The 22516-nt window shown below is 40.7% G+C and overlaps 1 protein-coding gene across 1 annotated transcript in view; it reads right to left on the bottom strand.

Moving 5' to 3' along the window:
- LOC106074122 (glutamate receptor ionotropic, NMDA 3A-like) overlaps positions 1-22516 on the bottom strand; it is a 177335-nt gene that overhangs the window by 38148 nt on the left and 116671 nt on the right. The gene's annotated exons all lie outside the window — the stretch shown is intronic.

Genomic DNA, 22516 nt, shown 5'->3' with positions numbered 1-22516 from the left:
CAAGCCCAGTACTAGGATGTTATTGAATCAAACACACAAGCCCAGTACTAGGATGTTATTGAATCAAACACACAAGCCCAGTACTAGGATGTTATTGAATCAAACACACAAGCCCAGTACTAGGATGTCATTGAATCAAACATACAAGGCCAGTACTAGGATGTTATTGAATCAAACATACAAGGCCAGTACTAGGATGTTATTGAATCAAACATACAAGCCCAGTACTAGGATGTTATTGAATCAAACATACAAGCCCAGTACTAGGATGTTATTGAATCAAACATACAAGCCCAGTACTAGGATGTTATTGAATCAAACCCACAAGCCCAGTACTAGGATGTTATTGAATCAAACCCACAAGCCCAGTACTAGGATGTTATTGAATCAAACCCACAAGCCCAGTACTAGGATGTTATTGAATCAAACACATAAGCCCAGTACTAGGATGTTATTGAATCAAACACACAAGCCCAGTACTAGGATGTTATTGAATCAAACACACAAGCCCAGTACTAGGATGTTATTGAATCAAACACACAAGCCCAGTACTAGGATGTTATTGAATCAAACATACAAGGCCAGTACTAGGATATTATTGAATCAAACATACAAGGCCAGTACTAGGATGTTATTGAATCAAACATACAAGCCCAGTACTAGGATGTTATTGAATCAAACATACAAGCCCAGTACTAGGATGTTATTGAATCAAACACACAAGCCCAGTACTAGGATGTTATTGAATCAAACCCACAAGCCCAGTACTAGGATGTTATTGAATCAAACACACAATCCCAGTACTAGGATGTTATTGAATCAAACACACAAGCCCAGTACTAGGATGTTATTGAATCAAACACACAAGCCCAGTACTAGGATGTTATTGAATCAAACACACAAGCCCAGTACTAGGATGTCATTGAATCAAACATACAAGGCCAGTACTAGGATGTTATTGAATCAAACATACAAGGCCAGTACTAGGATGTTATTGAATCAAACATACAAGCCCAGTACTAGGATGTTATTGAATCAAACATACAAGCCCAGTACTAGGATGTTATTGAATCAAACATACAAGCCCAGTACTAGGATGTTATTGAATCAAACACACAATCGAATTTGATTTCGTTCAATTATCAACGTTTCCTTATATATTGACTCTGTACACAACTATGTTGCTATGGCTCTCCCCCGCCACTTTCCGCCCCGCCCCCCCCCCCCCCAATAAAAACCCAAACTTCTAGCTTCGCATGATAAAGTGTAGCCCACTTGGTTCAATCAAAAAGATTGATTACTTAGAGATACTGCATTTGAAACAAAATACATTTAATTCAATCATCTCTCCAGGATGGATTTCTTCTTCACATTGTCTTTTTAATGAGCTCAACAGACAGACAGACAAACAGACACAAAGAGAGACACAAAAGAGAGAGGGTAACAGAGAGACAGATAGATAGCTACAGTGAGAGAGAGAGAAAAGAGAGAGAGAGAGAGAGAAAAAGAGAGAGAGAGACAGACACAAAGAGAGAGACATATGAGAGGGTAACAGAGAGACAGATAGAGAGAGAGAGAAAAAAAGACACAGACACACAAAGAATGACACAGAAGATGGTAAAAGAGAGACAGACAGACACAAAGAAGAAAGAGAGAGTAACAGAGAGACAGATAGAGAGAGAGAAAGAGAGAAAGACAGAGATTAAAAGAGACACAAACACGAGAGAGTGCAAGAGAGAGACAGATAGAGAGAAAGAGAAAGAGAGAGACAGAGATTGAGAAGAGCCAGGTTGATATAAAGAATGAATAAAACAGGATCATTTCAAAAAGAAATATCACCCTGAATTATTACGTCAAGGATCTTGGAAGTTTTTAAAAGGAAAAAAACCCACAAAAATTTAAATTTGAAAATGTGGATCGATGTTTGGGAGAGATTGTCGTCGTTACAGCTTGGCAGAGGACACATTGTCTATTTATTCAGAGATTATTGAAATGATCCCATGTATGACTCCACAACAACCTTAGACATCTAGAATATCTAGGACTTCAGCACATCGAAGACTTGATGGCATATAGGAAATCTAGGGATAAGTTCCGAAGGTTATCAAAGAAGGTTAAGATCTGAAGCAAATATACATGTTTTTAAAACAGGGACGTCATCAAATAAGGGCTCTAACCCATTCTCAACACCAGCACCTTGTTACAACATTATTCCTCGTCAAGTTTTTTTTTTCAAAAATTTCAATTTTTTATTTTTTACACAGAATTAGGTCATAAAAACACAAACACAAGAAAACTAAAACTGTCACAAAGTCACCACTATTGTCACGTCACAAAGATTGTCACATAGTCAGAGAAGACAGTCTATCGGATGTCTCGCGACAACTAACACAGTCAATTAGCAAGTTTTTCTTTTTGAGTGAGAGATTAATGAGGCATCTGCCAGGTTGCGGGTTACAAGGCCTTTAAAAAAATAAGAAAAATATTTATTTTTTTTGAGGGGGGGGGAATAAAGGTGAAAACACATACAATAAACAATACACATTGCTTGATACTGACTGCCCTGAATAAACAATACACATTGCTTGATACTGACTGCCCAGTCCAAAGCTCGCCTCCCAGGAATCAATCTACTGATTCTACGATGGCTGAAGAAACCACCAGCACAGTCAAGTGGCTGCTTGATTATAGTAGTGTACATGATTAATATGACTGCACAGTGATTTGTAAACTGCATAATGATGTTACTGTACAGCGTACAGTGATTATACTGCACAAAATTGTTGCACTCTTGGCTGTTGTAAAAGTAAAGCCGATTTATTACTCCTTCCTAGGGCGGCATCAAGTGCATCACTAAATAAATAAATCATTCCATAAATCATTAAAGAAATCAGCAAATAACTCATTAAATAAATCACTCAATGAATCTACTTAAACAAGAGAAGAAAAAAATCCCATTTGTTTCATTAGGTAACACAGCAGACAAAACACAAAGATGAACAAGACTTTTAAAGGTCATTGAAAAACATCCAAAGACGTAGTAGAATTACTACAAAGAAGAATATGAGATCTGAAAAAAAGGTCATTCACAGAACTAATATGGGTCCTAAAAAGAGGTCATCTATCAGAACTAATATGGGTCCTAAAAAGAGGTCATCTATCAGAACTAATATGGGTCCTAAAAAGAGGTCATCTATCAGAACTAATATGGGTCCTAAAAAGAGGTCATCTATCAGAACTAATATGGGTCCTAGAAAGAGGTCATGTATCAGAACTAATATTGGACCTAGAAAGAGTTCATGTATCAGAACTAATATTGGACCTAGAAATAGCTCATCGAAAAGATCTCAAACGAGACGTAAAGAGAGGTCACCCAAGACATAATGAGATGTCTTGGAAGAGACAATAAGAGACCTACCAAAAAAACACTTTGTCATAAAAAGAAAAACAAAATGCGAGTTTCCTTTCCCACGATCTTCTTGCTTTCCCACAGACGTTGAAATAAAGCCCAGATTAAAACTCAACTGTCTCCGCAAGACAATCAAATAGAAGTCATTAAAGAAGAGCTACAGGACAAAAAAACAAGCAAACAACTAGAACACTGGAAATTCCCAGTAACGAAATACACTTTAAAAAAACCCCCTCAAACAACAAGAACCCAGGCACCCAGATTAAAAAAATGTAATAGAATAATCGCTTCTCTTAGAAACTCGGACAGTCTTGAGAAGAACACGCACACATAACAAACATATAAACACAGATATATCTGTAACAGAAACTCGTGATTGTATTCTAAAAGACATGCTCAACATGGAACAAAGGCTTTGTTAGTTGCTCTGAGGCGGTTAGTCTTTTTAAACAAGTATTTGGAGTAGTCCTCTTCCCCAACCCAGCCACGGCCTATGGTTGTTAATTAGCGATGAATGTAAATTACCTCCCTGTAGAATCGATAGTATCGATTGCGTTAGTCACTATTTCAGATTCTACCTACGTAGACGTCAAAACGCTAAAAACAAAACCCTAATGGAGAGGTTAAAATGTTAAACTTTTAACATATAATAAAATATAAGTAAAGATTTTATTATATTCTTCCAAAATATATTACTGAAGATTTCTGTAGTGAAAAGTATCACATCGGAATCCTGTTTCTTTCATTTCCAGTCAAATGACAACAATTAAAGGGGAAAAAATGATTCATTATAAGATAAGATAATTGTTATTGATCCAATCAAATGGAAATTCAGTTTGACTACAATTGACAACCTCAGCGTAAGTACTGTACAATAACAACAACAACAATATAGATACAAAAACGAACAACATTCACACAGGAAACACATACACACTCACAACCAGCGCTTTATAAATTGGACTTCTATGAACTTCTCGATGACGACATCTGATCTAGTAACACTCTGACCGAAAGTGGGGTAAACGAGTTTTTAAATCTTTCTATTTTAGTCCTAATGGGAAGGAGACGTCCACTTCGTTCAGATCTTAGGTAACAGTGGTTTAATGGGTGCAGGTAATCTTTAAGAATCGTGAGTGTTCTGGAAAGGCATCTTTCATGAAAAAGCTCTTCAAGATATGGTAACTGTATTTGAGTGATATACGATGCTTTTTTAGCGGCCCCCGAAAGGGTAAAAGACGCTATTAGTTTTGTGCGAAATGTCTGTCCGTCCGTCCCGTTTAGATCTCGTAAACTAGAAAAGATATTGAAAATCGGACATCACAATATTTTAGACCATTCAAAGTTCTGATGCAACGGCTACTTTTTTTTTCTGAAAGCGAAAAATTTAATTTTTAAAATCAGTTATGCAAGTATTTTTTAAAGAGAAAAAGCTAATTAGTATGCATTATAAGTTAGACCTAATTAAAAACGAATAGTAATCTTATAAGTTTCATTTTCCTGAACATATTATTAATTCGTGGATATGTATTTTTTTTTTTTTTTTTTTTTTTTTTTTTTTGAGGATTCGAATATCCTAAAAAAAAAAAAAAAAAAAAAAATTCGAATAAGAAATTGAGCATTTTCAAAAAATTATATCAATTATAAGACATCAGTTAGACCAGGAGAGGCGGTAAAGCGCTTGGCTTCCGAACCGGGGGTCCCGGGTTCGAATCCTGGTGAAGACTGGGATTTTTAACTTTGGAATCTTTGGGCGCCTCTGAGTCCACTCAGCTCTAATGGGTACCTGACATTAGTTGGGGAAAAGTAAAGGCGGTTGGTCGTTATGCTGGCTACATGACACGCTCGTTAACCGTAGGCCACAAAAACAGATGAACTTTATATCATCTGCCCTATAGACCACAAGGTCTGAAAGGGGGACTAGTTAGGCCAGGTTCACATCTAACTTTACATTCACTTTCACCTATTCTTTGATCTGCTGGACCGTTGGAGCACTACACAAGATCTGTCAACCTTCTTTCTCCATTCTTATCTCTCATTTGTCTTTGATATAATTTCATTCGGATGTTCTTTCTGAAAATATTGAAGCCTGCCTTCGGGGGCCGATTTTGAGTTTGTGTTTCCACACAAACTGTCTTTTGTAACCTTGTTTAATTAGTCTATTTAGTCTAAGTCTTTGTGCTAATGAAGTATTACCATACCAGCAGGTGATGGCAAAGTTAATTAGACTCCCGATGATTTTTGTATAAAAAAGTTTAATTATTGTTTTGTAGATGTTTACTTTCCTTAGCTTTCTAAGATAGAATAGATGTCGGTAAATTTTTGTGTAAAGGTTTTGATGGTGTTCACTTCATTTCAGTTTGTTGTTGATGGTTGTACAAACAATATTCTTGTACTTGTTCTATGGTTTGATTGTTTATCTGAATTTCTGCAATAGGGCCTTTATGTTTCCGAAAGTCAATAATCATTTCTTTAGTTTTCTGAACATTTAAAATTAGAAAGTTATCTATACACCATTGATAAAAGGTTTTAATTGTTGAATGGTACAGATTTTCGTCACCTGCAATAAGGCCAATGATTGCTGTGTCATCAGCAAATTTTATGATGGGAGTGTCAGCTGATAGACTCTGAATGTCATTTGTGTATATGGTATACAATACTGGTGACAGGACGCACCAGTGCGGCGCTCCAGTGCTAAGCTCTCTCGTGCCTCACACAGGCCCGTTCACTTTTACATATTGTGGGCGTTTGATAAGAAAGTTTAGAATCCAAGCTTGTAAGTTTTTGCTAACGTTCAATTCAGAAATAATAATTATTTATCTTGAAAAATATAAATGATACCAATAGAATTGATTCCCTCCTAAACTTGGACTGAGATCTAGGCATCTAGATGTGTTTAAATCTTCGCAGTCTACACTTATAACATTGTATTTATTTAGTGTATAAGAAATTTAAATTTTTGATAAAAACAGAAAATAAAAAAAGGGGGAAGGGAGAGAAAGGAAAGCTAAAACTTTTTTGTTTCGGGCTTTTTTCTAAAAAAATGCTTTTATGAAAAAGGAAAATGAATCTTTCAGTATTGAGATAAATGGTAGTAATGGAGTGGTTCTTTCCCTTATATAAGCTTTTAAAAATATATTTTATTTCTTATTTTAGTTTTTCAGCTTCACACATTTGTTTTAACTCACAAGTCGACCGAAAAAACAACAACAACCAATCTATACATCGCCCACTCCTCCCTTATGTATTAGGGAAAGGTAGTGTGGGTAAAGAAAGAAAAGAAAACCTAAAACATTTATTTTTTTCATTGCCTTCGCTCAACAAATCAAGATAGATGCTAATGTTGAACTTTTAGGACAAAAAAAACAGAAAAACCCCAGCTTTTATCGACGTACACAGAGAAACATGGGATTGAAATAAAGTCGCCACCACCGCCCTCCGTCCTGTTGATTGTGGTAGGTCTTTGCTGCAACATTGTAGAGTTGGGTTTGAATCTTCTTTTGTTTACAGTACTTAATGCGTTTAGACTCACATGTCATTTAGGTACTTCAGCACTTAGACTAACGTGAATTTAGGTACTTCAGCACTTAGACTCACATGTCACTAAGAAACTTCAGCACTTAGACTGACGTGTCATTTAGGAGCGTATTGGGATGAAACTGCATGTCATCTAGGTACTTCAGCACTTAGACTCACATGTCATCTAGGTACTTCAGCACTTAGACTCACGTGTCATTTAGTTACTTCAGCACTTAGACTCACGTGAATTTAGGTACTTCAGCACTTAGATTCAAATGTCATCTAGGTACTTCAGCACTTAGACTCACATGTCATCTAGGTACTTTAGCACTTAGACTCAAATGTCATTTAGACACTTCATCATATAGACTCACATGTCACTAAGGAACTTCAGCACTTAGACTGACGTGTCATTTAGGAGCGTATTGGGATGAAACTGCATTTCGATTGTGAAAAGAAATTAGTTGTTCTAGACACACGGCTACTAATAACGTAAAATTGACATTATTTCCTTCCAGCCCAAATGGAAGAATTAGCGATGAGTATCATAAAAAAAAATTGGTAACGAAGTATCCTGAAATACTCAAACAAGATTAGATTGTTAGAAATCTGGAAGAAATCAAAGCGCGTATCCAGTAGCGTAGGTAGGGATTCGGGGTTCGGGGGGGGGGCTTGACCTTTTTTGGGGCCCCAGTATTTTGACATGAGATAATGTACTTAATAAACATATAACTCTACATTCCGATTCCGGGGAACTTTCTAATTTGGACCCCCTTTCCCCCAACCCAAGCTACGCCACTGTGGTATCCGTTGTGTAAAGATAGTTTGATGTAAAACTAACAATTGCCGTGATTGATTTAAGTTCAATACAAATATAATAAGTGTTTAGTTAGTGCCAACTTTGTTGTGCGAAAATCAGTAAACATTGTGAATACCTTGGTCAGCATGTAACACAAAGGACATCACATTGTGAAGACCTTGGTCAGCATGTAACTCAAAGGACATCACATTGTGAAGACCTTGGTCAGCATGTAACTCTAAGGACATCACATTGTAAAGACCTTGGTCAGCATGTAACTCAAAGGACATCACATTGTGAAGACCTTGGTCAGCATGTAACTCAAAGGACATCACATTGTGAAGACCTTGGTCAGCATGTAACTCAAAGGACATCACATTGTGAAGACCTTGGTCAGCATGTAACTCAAAGGACATCACATTGTGAAGACCTTGGTCAGCATGTAACTCAAAGGACATCACATTGTGAAGACCTTGGTCAGCATGTAACTCAAAGGACATCACATTGTGAAGACCATGGCCAGCATTTAACTCAAAGGACATATTGTTTCCTAGTCTAAAAAATACTTTTAATGTTTTCTGTGTGAAAGTAGAATTAAAAAAATAAATAATCATCTATATGTATATAAATAAACACATTACTTTCCGATCTGTCTGGGCCCCTGATTGGAATTGGCAATGATGTGAACGACACCCAATCAATCAGTAGATCGAAGAACATTGAGATCGATCCAGTTTGAAAGGCAACATTTTCTGAGGCGTGAGATTCTAAGGCTTGCGGTATGGTTTTGTAAGGCTTAAGACTTGAGTTTCTACATCCAGCTAAAGCAGTGATTCCTAATATACGACCCGCGGTCCAGATTCGGCCCGTGACGTGGTTCCATCCGGCCCACCGAAACGTCGAAACAAAGTGTAGAAATCTCCTTTCCAAAAAAAAAAAAAAGGTTGAAAAAAATGTATCTTTACCTACGTTAGAGCCCTCACTTTTTATCCGATGGATTGGTATTATGATCTTTAACATTTGTGTGTTTATGCATTGGAACTCTGAATGTAGAATCTACCATGAAAAGTGAGCCTATCTTTACTTTTTTTTGTTGAACGTGATATTAAGCCGCCATATTTATTTTATAATGAAAGTGTGGCTGTGTAATAAAACGACAACATAAAAACGGCATTATAAAATAAATACGGCTGCATTCTTGGTTTGAGTCGTGAGTAAAAGATTGTTAAACTACGCCTAGAGATTGGAGGATCCATGTGAATATTTACCAAAAAAGAGGCCACAAAATGAGCCCGTGGTAATCTACCTACACTGTTGCTCACATTTTAAGTCGAGAAATGAAGCTATAGCCTGACACGTAACAACATATGTAATTGTCCAATAACCTATTAATTAAGTACTAAATCCACAAGTTTCTATTAAAATAGTTTCATAACAATTTCATTTCGTTTTTGTAACTTTTTGGTCATGTGGCCCGCTAGACGAGTGTTGGAAATTAAAACGGCCGCGGGTCGAATTAGGTTGGGAATCACTGAACTCAAGAGTTTGAAATTGTTTTTTGTCAGAAATCTGAAAGTTTTAGAAGTGTCCGCATCAGAAGTGTCCTACATTTGAACTTATTTACTTAGGAAATGGATTTTCGGGCCATGCTGCTGTTTTGTGAAATGTCAAAACTGAAGATGACGCACTTTTTTGTATATTGGAGAATACAGATTAAACTCTTTCGCAACGGTTCCTGGTGTACGTAAAAGCGCACCACATTGAAGAGGTCAATGTGTTTCACTAACCTCCCAATCTGTGAATTCAATGTGTTTCACTAACCTCAACTTGTGAGGTCAATGTGTTTCACTAAAAACAAGCCTGTGAATGAATGTATTTCACCAGATGCCAGCCATACAGATGAAATCGTTAATACTTCACCCCCCCCCTATCCGCTAGGCAATAAACACAGCGGTCAGTTTGGACGTTTAACGATGCAATACTGACCATTCGAAATGACCCTTGGAAGCAATCAGTTAGCCTCTCCCCCATTTAGTCCTCCTTACCCTCCGCTTCGAATAAATGTTTTTTTTTGGGAGGACTGCTACTTGTGTGTGTGTGTGGGGGGGGTGAGTCTTAGGCTTTACCTAAGTGAAAGAAATAGAGGAAGAGAAAGAGAGAGAGGGAGGGAAAGAGATAAATAGAGAGAAAAGAGAGAAAGAAAGAGCAAGAGAGAAACAGACAGAGATAGAGAAAGAGCGAATGAAAGAGAAAGAAAAAGAAAGAAAGGGAGAAAAAGAGCGAAAAGAAAGAGAAAGAAAGAGTTAAAGAGAAAAAATGAGAAAGAAAGTGAGAGAAAGAAAAAGAGAGAAAAATAAAGAGAGAGAGAGAGAGAATGAAAGAGAGAAAGAGAGAGAGAAAAGGAGAAAGAGAGAAAAGAAATCGAGATATAAAGGACTGTAAGAAAGAAAAGGAGTGAGAAAAGAAGAGAGGAGTTAAAAAATACCCAGGCATGCAAGAGAGAGAGAGAGAGAGAGAGAGAAAGAGAGAGAGAGAGAGAAAGAGAAGATAACCAAATGAGAGTGACACGTTACCTAAAGAGGACATAGGGAAACAAAAGTCCAATGAGCTATTTACTTGAAGAGAGAGACCAATTAGAGTGAAGAGAGCAGTGCACGCCAGGAGAGGGCGATGTTTAGAGGAGAGACCAATGAGAGTGAAAAGAGCAGTGCACGCCAGGAGAGGGCGATGTTTAGAGGAGAGACCAATGAGAGTGAAGAGAGCAGTGCACGCCAGGAGAGGGCGATGTTTAGAGGAGACACCAATGAGAGTGAAGAGAGCAGTGCACGCCAGGAGAGGGCGATGTTTAGAGGAGACACCAATGAGAGTGAAGAGAGCAGTGCACGCCAGGAGAGGGCGATGTTTAGAGGAGACACCAATGAGAGTGAAGAGAGCAGTGCACGCCAGGAGAGGGCGATGTTTAAAGGAGACACCAATGAGAGTGAAGAGAGCAGTGCACGCCAGGAGAGGGCGATGTTTAGAGGAGACACCAATGAGAGTGAAGAGAGCAGTGCACGCCAGGAGAGGGCGATGTTTAGAGGAGGGGACAATGAGAGTGAAGAGAGCAGTGCACGCCAGGAGAGGGCGATGTTTAGAGGAGAGAACAATGAGAGTGAAGAGAGAAGTGCACGCCAGGAGAGGGCGATGTTTGGAGGAGGGGACAATGAGAGTGAAGAGAGCAGTGCACACCAGGAGAGGGCGATGTTTATAGGAGGGGACAATGAGAGTGAAGAGAGCAGTGCACGCCAGGAGAGGGCGATGTTTAGAGGAGGGAACAATGAGAGTGAAGAGAGCAGTGCACGCCAGGAGAGGGCGATGTTTAGAGGAGAGAACAATGAGAGTGAAGAGAGAAGTGCACGCCAGGAGAGGGCGATGTTTAGAGGAGAGAACAATGAGAGTGAAGAGAGCAGTGCACGCCAGGAGAGGGCGATGTTTAGAGGAGACACCAATGAGAGTGAAGAGAGCAGTGCACGCCAGGAGAGGGCGATGTTTAGAGGAGAGAACAATGAGAGTGAAGAGAGCAGTGCACGCCAGGAGAGGGCGATGTTTAGAGGAGACACCAATGAGAGTGAAGAGAGCAGTGCACGCCAGGAGAGGGCGATGTTTAGAGGAGACACCAATGAGAGTGAAGAGAGCAGTGCACGCCAGGAGAGGGCGATGTTTAGAGGAGACACCAATGAGAGTGAAGAGAGCAGTGCACGCCAGGAGAGGGCGATGTTTAGAGGAGAGACCAATGAGAGTGAAGAGAGCAGTGCACGCCAGGAGAGGGCGATGTTTAGAGGAGAGAACAATGAGAGTGAAGAGAGAAGTGCACGCCAGGAGAGGGCGATGTTTAGAGGAGAGAACAATGAGAGTGAAGAGAGCAGTGCACGCCAGGAGAGGGCGATGTTTAGAGGAGAGACCAATGAGAGTGAAGAGAGCAGTGCACGCCAGGAGAGGGCGATGTTTAGAGGAGAGAACAATGAGAGTGAAGAGAGCAGTGCACGCCAGGAGAGGGCGATGTTTAGAGGGGGGAACAATGAGAGTGAAGAGAGCAGTGCACGCCAGGAGAGGGCGATGTTTAGAGGAGGGAACAATGAGAGTGAACAGAAGGAGATGGGAAGAAAAAAGAGTGTGTGTGTGTGTGTGAGAGAGAGAGAGAGAGAGAGAAGGAGAAAGTAAAGCTTAAAGGAGAAGGGAAGGTTAAAATTTGGCCACTAGTTCAACCTTTAATATTCTCTGTCAAGGTATTTAGTGATCAGATCTTTTAGGAAAACGAATGACCCTCCACAATTTACTTTGAAGTAACTAGGTAATCGAAGTCTTATACAGTCCTTTTGTTGTAGCTGTTGTTACCCAATGAGAGTGAAGAGAGCAGTGCACGCCAGGAGAGGGCGATGTTTAGAGGAGAGAACAATGAGAGTGAAGAGAGCAGGGCACGCCAGGAGAGGGCGATGTTTAGAGGAGAGACAATTGAGAGTGAAGAGAGCAGTGCACGCCAGGAGAGGGCGATGTTTAGAGGAGAGACGATTGAGAGTGAAGAGAGCAGTGCACGCCAGGAGAGGGCGATGTTTAGAGGAGACACCAATGAGAGTGAAGAGAGCAGTGCACGCCAGGAGAGGGCGATGTTTAGAGGAGAGAACAATGAGAGTGAAGAGAGCAGTGCACGCCAGGAGAGGGCGATGTTTAGAGGGGGGAACAATGAGAGTGAAGAGAGCAGTGCACGCCAGGAGAGGGCGATGTTTAGAGGAGGGAACAATGAGAGTGAACAGAAGGAGATGGGAAGAAAAAAGAGTGTGTGTGTGTGTGAGAGAGAGAGAGAGAGAGAGAGAGAAGGAGAAAGTAAAGCTTAAAGGAGAAGGGAAGGTTAAAATTTGGCCACTAGTTCAACCTTTAATATTCTCTGTCAAGGTATTTAGTGATCAGATCTTTTAGGAAAACGAATGACCCTCCACAATTTACTTTGAAGTAACTAGGTAATCGAAGTCTTATACAGTCCTTTTGTTGTAGCTGTTGTTACCCAATGAGAGTGAAGAGAGCAGTGCACGCCAGGAGAGGGCGATGTTTAGAGGAGACACCAATGAGAGTGAAGAGAGCAGTGCACGCCAGGAGAGGGCGATGTTTAGAGGAGAGAACAATGAGAGTGAAGAGAGCAGTGCACGCCAGGAGAGGGCGATGTTTAGAGGGGGGAACAATGAGAGTGAAGAGAGCAGTGCACGCCAGGAGAGGGCGATGTTTAGAGGAGAGACCAATGAGAGTGAAGAGAGCAGTGCACGCCAGGAGAGGGCGATGTTTAGAGGAGAGACCAATGAGAGTGAAGAGAGCAGTGCACGCCAGGAGAGGGCGATGTTTAGAGGAGAGAACAATGAGAGTGAAGAGAGCAGTGCACGCCAGGAGAGGGCGATGTTTAGAGGGGGGAACAATGAGAGTGAAGAGAGCAGTGCACGCCAGGAGAGGGCGATGTTTAGAGGAGAGACCAATGAGAGTGAAGAGAGCAGTGCACGCCAGGAGAGGGCGATGTTTAGAGGAGAGACCAATGAGAGTGAAGAGAGCAGTGCACGCCAGGAGAGAGCGATGTTTAGAGGAGAGACCAATGAGAGTGAAGAGAGCAGTGCACGCCAGGAGAGGGCGATGTTTAGAGGAGAGACGATTGAGAGTGAAGAGAGCAGTGCACGCCAGAAGAGGGCGATGTTTAGAGGAGAGACCAATGAGAGTGAAGAGAGCAGTGCACGCCAGGAGAGGGCGATGTTTAGAGGAGAGACCAATGAGAGTGAAGAGAGCAGTGCACGCCAGGAGAGAGCGATGTTTAGAGGAGAGACCAATGAGAGTGAATCGAGCAGGGCACGCCAGGAGAGGGCGATGTTTAGAGGAGAGACCAATGAGAGTGAAGAGAGCAGGGCACGCCAGGAGAGGGCGATGTTTAGAGGAGAGAACAATGAGAGTGAAGAGAGCAGTGCACGCCAGGAGAGGGCGATGTTTAGAGGAGAGACAAATAAGAGTGAAGAGAGCAGTGCACGCCAGGAGAGGGCGATGTTTAGAGGAGACACCAATGAGAGTGAAGAGAGCAGTGCACGCCAGGAGAGGGCGATGTTTAGAGGAGAGACCAATGAGAGTGAATCGAGCAGGGCACGCCAGGAGAGGGCGATGTTTAGAGGAGAGACCAATGAGAGTGAAGAGAGCAGTGCACGCCAGGAGAGGGCGATGTTTAGAGGAGAGACCAATGAGAGTGAAGAGAGCAGTGCACGCCAGGAGAGGGCGATGTTTAGAGGAGAGACAAATGAGAGTGAAGAGAGCAGTGCACGCCAGGAGAGGGCGATGTTTAGAGGAGACACCAATGAGAGTGAAGAGAGCAGTGCACGCCAGGAGAGGGCGATGTTTAGAGGAGAGACCAATGAGAGTGAAGAGAGCAGTGCACGCCAGGAGAGGGCGATGTTTAGAGGAGAGACCAATGAGAGTGAAGAGAGCAGTGCACGCCAGGAGAGGGCGATGTTTAGAGGAGAGACCAATGAGAGTGAAGAGAGCAGTGCACGCCAAGAGAGGGCGATGTTTAGAGGAGAGACCAATGAGAGTGAAGAGAGCAGTGCACGCCAGGAGAGGGCGATGTTTAGAGGAGAGAACAATGAGAGTGAAGAGAGCAGTGCACGCCAGGAGAGGGCGATGTTTAGAGGAGAGACCAATGAGAGTGAAGAGAGCAGGGCACGCCAGGAGAGGGCGATGTTTAGAGGAGAGACCAATGAGAGTGAAGAGAGCAGGGCATGCCAGGAGAGGGCGATGTTTAGAGGAGAGAACAATGAGAGTGAAGAGAGCAGTGCACGCCAGGAGAGGGCGATGTTTAGAGGAGAGACCAATGAGAGTGAAGAGAGCAGTGCACGCCAGGAGAGGGCGATGTTTAGAGGAGAGACCAATGAGAGTGAAGAGAGCAGTGCACGCCAGGAGAGGGCGATGTTTAGAGGAGACACCAATGAGAGTGAAGAGAGCAGTGCACGCCAGGAGAGGGCGATGTTTAGAGGAGAGAACAATGAGAGTGAAGAGAGCAGTGCACGCCAGGAGAGGGCGATGTTTAGAGGGGGGAACAATGAGAGTGAAGAGAGCAGTGCACGCCAGGAGAGGGCGATGTTTAGAGGAGAGAACAATGAGAGTGAAGAGAGCAGTGCACGCCAGGAGAGGGCGATGTTTAGAGGGGGGAACAATGAGAGTGAAGAGAGCAGTGCACGCCAGGAGAGGGCGATGTTTAGAGGAGGGAACAATGAGAGTGAACAGAAGGAGATGGGAAGAAAAGAGAGTGTGTGTGTGTGTGTGTGTGAGAGAGAGAGAGAGAGAGAAGGAGAAAGTAAAGCTTAAAGGAGAAGGGAAGGTTAAAATTTGGCCACTAGTTCAACCTTTAATATTCTCTGTCAAGGTATTTAGTGATCAGATCTTTTAGGAAAACGAATGACCCTCCACAATTTACTTTGAAGTAACTAGGTAATCGAAGTCTTATACAGTCCTTTTGTTGTAGCTGTTGTTACCCCCCCCCCCATACACACTAAAGAATTCAGTGACCAGACCTATAATGCAAGCTCTCTCTCTCTCTCTAGCTCAACTTTCTAATGGAAGCCTCGCGTGGTTTGAAAAGTTAGCATCATAGCAGAAATGAGAGAGAGAGAGAGAGAGAGAGAGAAAGCAGTAGATCTATGTATGAATTCGTTCAATCAGTTCACAACGCGAAAAAAGCTTAACCCCAAGAGGAATAAGGGAGATAAGTACTGGGAAGTTTAGCAGAGGAAGGATGGGAGAAAGTCGAGGGGCGGGTAGAAAGAATGCTCTTAAATCTACTAGTACTTGATATTAAATCGACAAGTGACATGTCACGTGACAAAAAAATGTTGATCCAAGCAAGGAATGAGACGAGGTCGAAGTCCTGGAATAAAATTGTAAGCGGGTGTTTCTTGGTACCAGACTCAAAAGTAGACATGCATTGGTTATACTTGATTAGCAAACATTCATCTAGCGTAATGACCAGTGCTGGATTGACCTACTGGCAACATAAGCTACAGCGTAGTGCCCCCGCTTGCATGGGGGGGGGGGGGCTCCAGAACTTAGTTCCAGGGATATGTCAATCATTTCGAAGAAAGAGCAATGGAAACTTGCCTTACAAGTGGCCCCATATCTCTAATAGCTTAGGGTCTTATCAAGTCTAAATCTGGCTCTGGTAAAGACTACAAGACATCTCACTCAGTGGCGTAGCTAGGGTAGGGGGAGGAAGGAGGGGGAAGAATTTGAAAATGCCCCCAGGCCCCTACTTGAGTGTTTTTTACATTAAATATGACGCAAAATGCAGGGACCCCCAAAGCGGTCAAGCCCCCCCCCCCGGGCTCCCAAAATGGTGAAAAATTCCTAGCTACGTCCCTGATCTCACTTTTAGTTCTACTTCATAAGGTGAAATTCATAGAAGTTTTTTTTTGGTTTACACTCTTGTCTGTCTGGGTGGATTCTTTTACACTTATGTTCTCTTATTTCCTATTCTCGGATCAAGTTAAAATTGTTGCACTATTCACAGTCGATGACAATGTTTATTTGTTACAGGATTTCTGAATAGTGTGAAAGTGTTAACATTTAATGGTCGATATAGTAGGAATTAGACGTTTACATTGGAATTGAAGTTTTCATTATAGTTTTAAAAACATTATTAAAAAAAAATAACAAACAATAAATACCCAACAAAAATTAATTCCCAAATTCAAAGCTCAAAAATAACTATTGTTTTTAATTTTAAAAAATTCGTCTAACCACAAAAACACACATAAAGTACAAATATATACCATTCTTTAAAAAATAATCATTAAATGAACAGAAACACGCCATAACGGCGGTGCCAAAAATGACCATTGCCCCATAACGGAGTCGCCAAATGGCTGCACCAAAACTTTGCATTTTTATTATCGACAGTAAATTAAAAAACAAAAATAGCAAATCTTTTTGTCTCCTCTGAAATTATCTATGTTTATGTGTATGTCTATGTGTATTTCTTTTTTTTATGTCTATTTTTATGTCAATGTTTATGTTTATATTTATGTTCATGTTTATATTTATGTCCATGTTTATGTCTACATTGACCTCGATGTTTATGTCTATGTTAATATCTATGCTCATGTCTATATTTTTTTTATGTTTACGTCAATGTTTGTGTGTATACTTATGTCTATGTTTATGTCAATGTTTTATGTCAATGTTTATGACTATGTTTACGTCAATGTTTGTGTGTATACTTATGTCAATGTTTGTGTCTATATTTATGTCTATGTTTATGCCAATGTTTGTGTCTATGTTTATGTCAATGTTTTGTGTCAATGTTTATGACTATGTTTATGTCAATGTTTGTGTGTATACTTATGTCAATGTTTGAGTCTATATTTATGTCTATGTTTATGTCAATGTTTTATGTCAATGTTTTATGTCAATGTTTATGTCTATGTTTATGTTAATGTCAATGTTTGTGTCTAATGTCGACACTTACATTCGCTATTTCGATGGTCTATAAGAAAAACTTACAAGAGTGAGTGTTGCAAGTCAGAGTCGTTGGCTTGTAGCTACAATCAGCTAGTACAACTAAACAGATGTTTTAATAAATAATCTTGAAATAACAAGAACTTCCATTATGAAGAAAAACTTAATATAACTTTCATTAAATAAGAACAATCTGGTATAAACTTTGTCACTTGTAAATTATGAGTGAGTCTGGTGTGAATGTACACTTTGGTTTGTTATAGTTATAATGTTTTTTGTTTGGTGTAATGCACAAATTGTAAGACAAATTTCCTTACGGATAATAAAGATTATTATTATTATTATTATTATTATTAACACACTAAACACAGATTTAACTTGAAAATAGTAAGGAAATAAACGTGATATATAAAAACAAAAATTTAAGTCACAACAAAAGCACATCATTACTCTTTCAAGTCTCTACCTAACCTCTTTATCCCAGCGACCCCTTACCGCTCCCTTTTGTGCCCATCACCCCCCTTAACGCCCATTCAGCTCACAGCGCCCCCTAAAATCTTGAAAACGCCCTCCAGGGGGGGGGCGATATCGCGCCCGTTGAAGACCACTGCTCTAGATCGTGGGCCGTTCTTAGCATCCTACATTTCATCATTCTACACTGTGCAGCAACCAACCAATCGCTTAACACAGGGGTTCTCAACCTGTGGGTCGCGACCCCTTTGGGGGTTGATTGACTATTTGCCAGGGGTCGCCTAAGACCATCGAAAATATGGATTGTTATTGTCAACCCTATAATTTTGTATTTGTGTATGGGGGAGGGGGGGTCGCGGCAGAGTGGGGGATTGTAAAAAGGGGTCGCCGAGCTTAAAAGGTTGAGAACCGCTGCCTTAACATCTCTTCAATCACACACACATACTCCCTAACAGTGGGACACATACATTTGAATACCAGGGTGAGATCCTCTATTAATGGCACTGGTCACATGATACTGCTTATTCACACATATCTATGGTGTTGTTGTTGTTTTAACATCAGTGTTGTTATAGACAGAGTGAACATTCAATTATAAGGTGTCAAAGGATGTTGACTGCTCTCTCAATCCAATCCAGTAGCTCTAAACACTTCTGTTAAAATACCGCTCATGCATGGGAGTAGCTAGGGGGGGGGTGGTTGGGGTTCCGCCCCGCGCTGGGGGAGCTCCCAGCGCACCCCAGACCCCTTTGCTGGCAAGGGCGGGGAGTCAACCATTTTCCCACTAACTCCAGGAAGAAGCAATTCTAGAGTACAATAAACGTCTTCCGAAAGAATGAAGGGTCAGAATTTAATCAAGATTAATTATGTACACACACAGACACACATCATATATATATATTTCGCGGGGGGGGGGGGGGCTGAGGGGAGAAAAAATCCCCCCCCCCCGAAAAAACTTCCTGCTCATGTAATCCATATTCTAAAGATAGCATCGTGGTCATAGTATACGTATTACATCAGTCGTCACACACACACACGCACACACAATTAAAATTATTAATCAACAAAAGTCATCAACATTTGGAGCAAAAGTTGTTTTTTTTATATCACGATATTTAATGCATTGTTTCGTAACTTTGTAAACGTATAATCAATCAAGAGCTAAAACTTTTTTTTTCCAAGTCATCATCTGCCAATTCATGCAATGGCCTTGGTCACCTCGCTATGTTTACAAACGCGTGCGTGCATCATCACAAATGAGTGTGATAAAAAACAACATCCTTGACCTTCCAGCAAGCAGAAACAAGAAAACGTCCGCTGCAAATATTTGAACAACATAAATCTAAATCAGGATCTCCTTTATTTCTTTATTACGGAGATAGTTTCAATGAAATATCTGGCCTACTAGAGGAGCTATAAAATAAGGAGACATTTAAAAAAAGAATGAAAAAAAAAGGACTCTTCTATGCCTTGAATCAGATGGAAGGAAAAAAAAGATATATGTAGGAGGGAGGGGGAAATTACAATATCATAAAAAAGTGAAACTATATCCCCCCCCCACTGGTGCCAGGGTTAGCAGAAGTGTTGGTGGGGGAGGGGGTGGGTGGTGAGGAATGAGTCTAGCAATCTCCTGGTGCGTCCACTTCAATGGGTCAACTACTATTCCGGCTTGGGATGTTGTGGTGTTTACTTTCATTTAGACTCAGCGCTGAACTGACTGAAACCTGTTGGAGCCAGGCCAAAAGGTCTGCCATGTTGTTTATGCATACTTTGGTAGCCATGGAGACGAAGAGATGAAATGCCAAATATAAAAAAAAAATAATTCAAACGAGGGTCATGAATCTGGATATAAAATGCGTGGATTAGATGTGTTTTTATAGAGATAGAATAATAATATTGTGTTGGAGAAGGCAGGACCCTAAACTAGGCAGAAACCCTAAGAAATAGAAACCAGCCACCATTTTGTCTGACATACCCTGAAAACAAAATAAGCACTTTGGAGAGTTTCATAAAATCCCATGAATAGAAAGCTTTTTGGGTGTTTTCCTTGTGAAGAATACGAAATTATAATTAAACTATTTTTACAACCCTATCATAACGTGTGTGCACTTTTTGTTTTGGAACTGAATCAAATTAAAATCTAACTGTAAAGAAAGGAGAAGATAACTGTGAATTTAATGTTTTTCACGTTGTGAATGGATCATAAGAATAGAACAGTATTACGTGTTTTGGTGTAGAGACTACAGTAGAGAGTATATTTTAATTTGATTAATGGTGCCACGTGGTGTCACGGATGTGATGACGCAATTTGGATGATGTCAGTGATTTGGGAGAGAAATCAGACACCTAGGATGCCAAAGAAAATTGGTTTTTAAATTTGTTGATTTTTTTCTAATCCTACTTCTAAACTACTTAAATGTTTAATTGTCATCGATGTTGTAGTTTGAATAGGCATTCACAAAATGCAACCGGCTAGTCACACTTGAGGTGTACTTACCAATATAAAGATTCCCACACCCAATTTAGTTTTCCGCATTACCTTCTTGGTACTTGGCATACAAAATGCTTTTTAAAAATACTCATAAATAACAAAAACAGCCGCGACAACATCCTAATTATAAAACAACAGCAACGACAACATCAAAGTTACAAAACAACAGCCGCGAAAAAATCCTAATTACTAAACAAACAGTCGCGACAACATCCACGTTACAAAACAACAGCAGCGACAACATCCACGTTACAAAACAACAGTCGCGACAACATCCAAGTTACAAAACAACAGCAGCGACAACATCCACGTTACAAAACAACAGTCGCGACAACATCCAAGTTACAAAACAACAGCAGCGACAACATCCACGTTACAAAACAACAGCAGCGACAACATCCACGTTACAAAACAACAGCAGAGACAACATCCACGTTACAAAACAACATCAGAGACAACATCCACGTTACAAAACAACAGCAGCGACAACATCCACGTTACAAAACAACAGTCGCGACAACATCCACGTTACAAAACAACAGTCGCGACAACATCCACGTTACAAAACAACAGTCGCGACAACATCCACGTTACAAAACAACATCAGCGAAAAAATCCTAATTACTAAACAAAGAGTCGCGACAACATCCACGTTATAAGACAACAGCAGCGACAACATCCACGTTACAAAACAACAGTCGCGACAACATCCACGTTACAAAACAACAGCCGCGAAAAAATCCTAATTACTAAATTAACAGTCGCGACAACATCCACGTTACAAAACAACAGCAGCGACAACATCCAAGTTACAAAACAACAGCCGCGAAAAAATCCTAATTACTAAACAAACAGTCGCGACAACATCCACGTTACAAAACAACAGCAACGACAACATCCACGTTACAAAACAACAGCAGAGACAACATCCACGTTACAAAACAACATCAGCGACAACATCCACGTTACAAAACAACATTAGAGACAACATCCACGTTACAAAACAACAGCAGCGACAACATCCACGTTACAAAACAACAGTCGCGACAACATCCACGTTACAAAACAACAGTCGCGACAACATCCACGTTACAAAACAACAGTCGTGACAACATCCACGTTACAAAACAACATCAGAGACAACATCCACGTTACAAAACAACAGCAGAGACAACATCCACGTTACAAAACAACAGTCGTGACAACATCCACGTTACAAAACAACATCAGAGACAACATCCACGTTACAAAACAACAGCAGAGACAACATCCACGTTACAAAACAACAGCAGAGACAACATCCACGTTACAAAACAACATCAGAGACAACATCCACGTTACAAAACAACAGCAGCGACAACATCCACGTTACAAAACAACAGTCGTGACAACATCCACGTTACAAAACAACAGTCGTGACAACATCCACGTTACAAAACAACAGTCGTGACAACATCCACGTTACAAAACAACAGCCGCGAAAAAATCCTAATTACTAAACAAACAGTCGCGACAACATCCACGTTACAAAACAACAGCAGCGACAACATCCAAGTTACAAAACAACAGCCGCGAAAAAATCCTAATTACTAAACAAACAGTCGCGACAACATCCACGTTACAAAACAACAGCAACGACAACATCCACGTTACAAAACAACAGCAGAGACAACATCCACGTTACAAAACAACATCAGCGACAACATCCACGTTACAAAACAACATTAGAGACAACATCCACGTTACAAAACACCAGCAGCGACAACATCCACGTTACAAAACAACAGTCGCGACAACATCCACGTTAAAAACAACAGTCGCGACAACATCCACGTTACAAAACAACAGTCGTGACAACATCCACGTTACAAAACAACATCAGAGACAACATCCACGTTACAAAACAACAGCAGAGACAACATCCACGTTACAAAACAACAGTCGTGACAACATCCACGTTACAAAACAACAGTCGTGACAACATCCACGTTACAAAACAACATCAGAGACAACATCCACGTTACAAAACAACAGCAGAGACAACATCCACGTTACAAAACAACAGCAGCGACAACATCCACGTTACAAAACAACAGCAGAGACAACATCCACGTTACAAAACAACATCAGAGACAACATCCACGTTACAAAACAACAGCAGCGACAACATCCACGTTACAAAACAACAGCAGCGACAACATCCAAGTTACAAAACAACAGCAGCGACAACATCCACGTTACAAAACAACAGTCGTGACAACATCCACGTTACAAAACAACATCAGAGACAATATCCACGTTACAAAACAACAGCAGAGACAAC

Source organism: Biomphalaria glabrata, chromosome 5 (genome assembly GCF_947242115.1).
Source record: "Biomphalaria glabrata chromosome 5, xgBioGlab47.1, whole genome shotgun sequence".
NCBI classification, from domain to species: Eukaryota; Metazoa; Mollusca; class Gastropoda; family Planorbidae; genus Biomphalaria; species Biomphalaria glabrata.
Note: the sequence above shows the minus strand (reverse complement) of the source record. Positions and strands in the feature narration are given on the sequence as shown.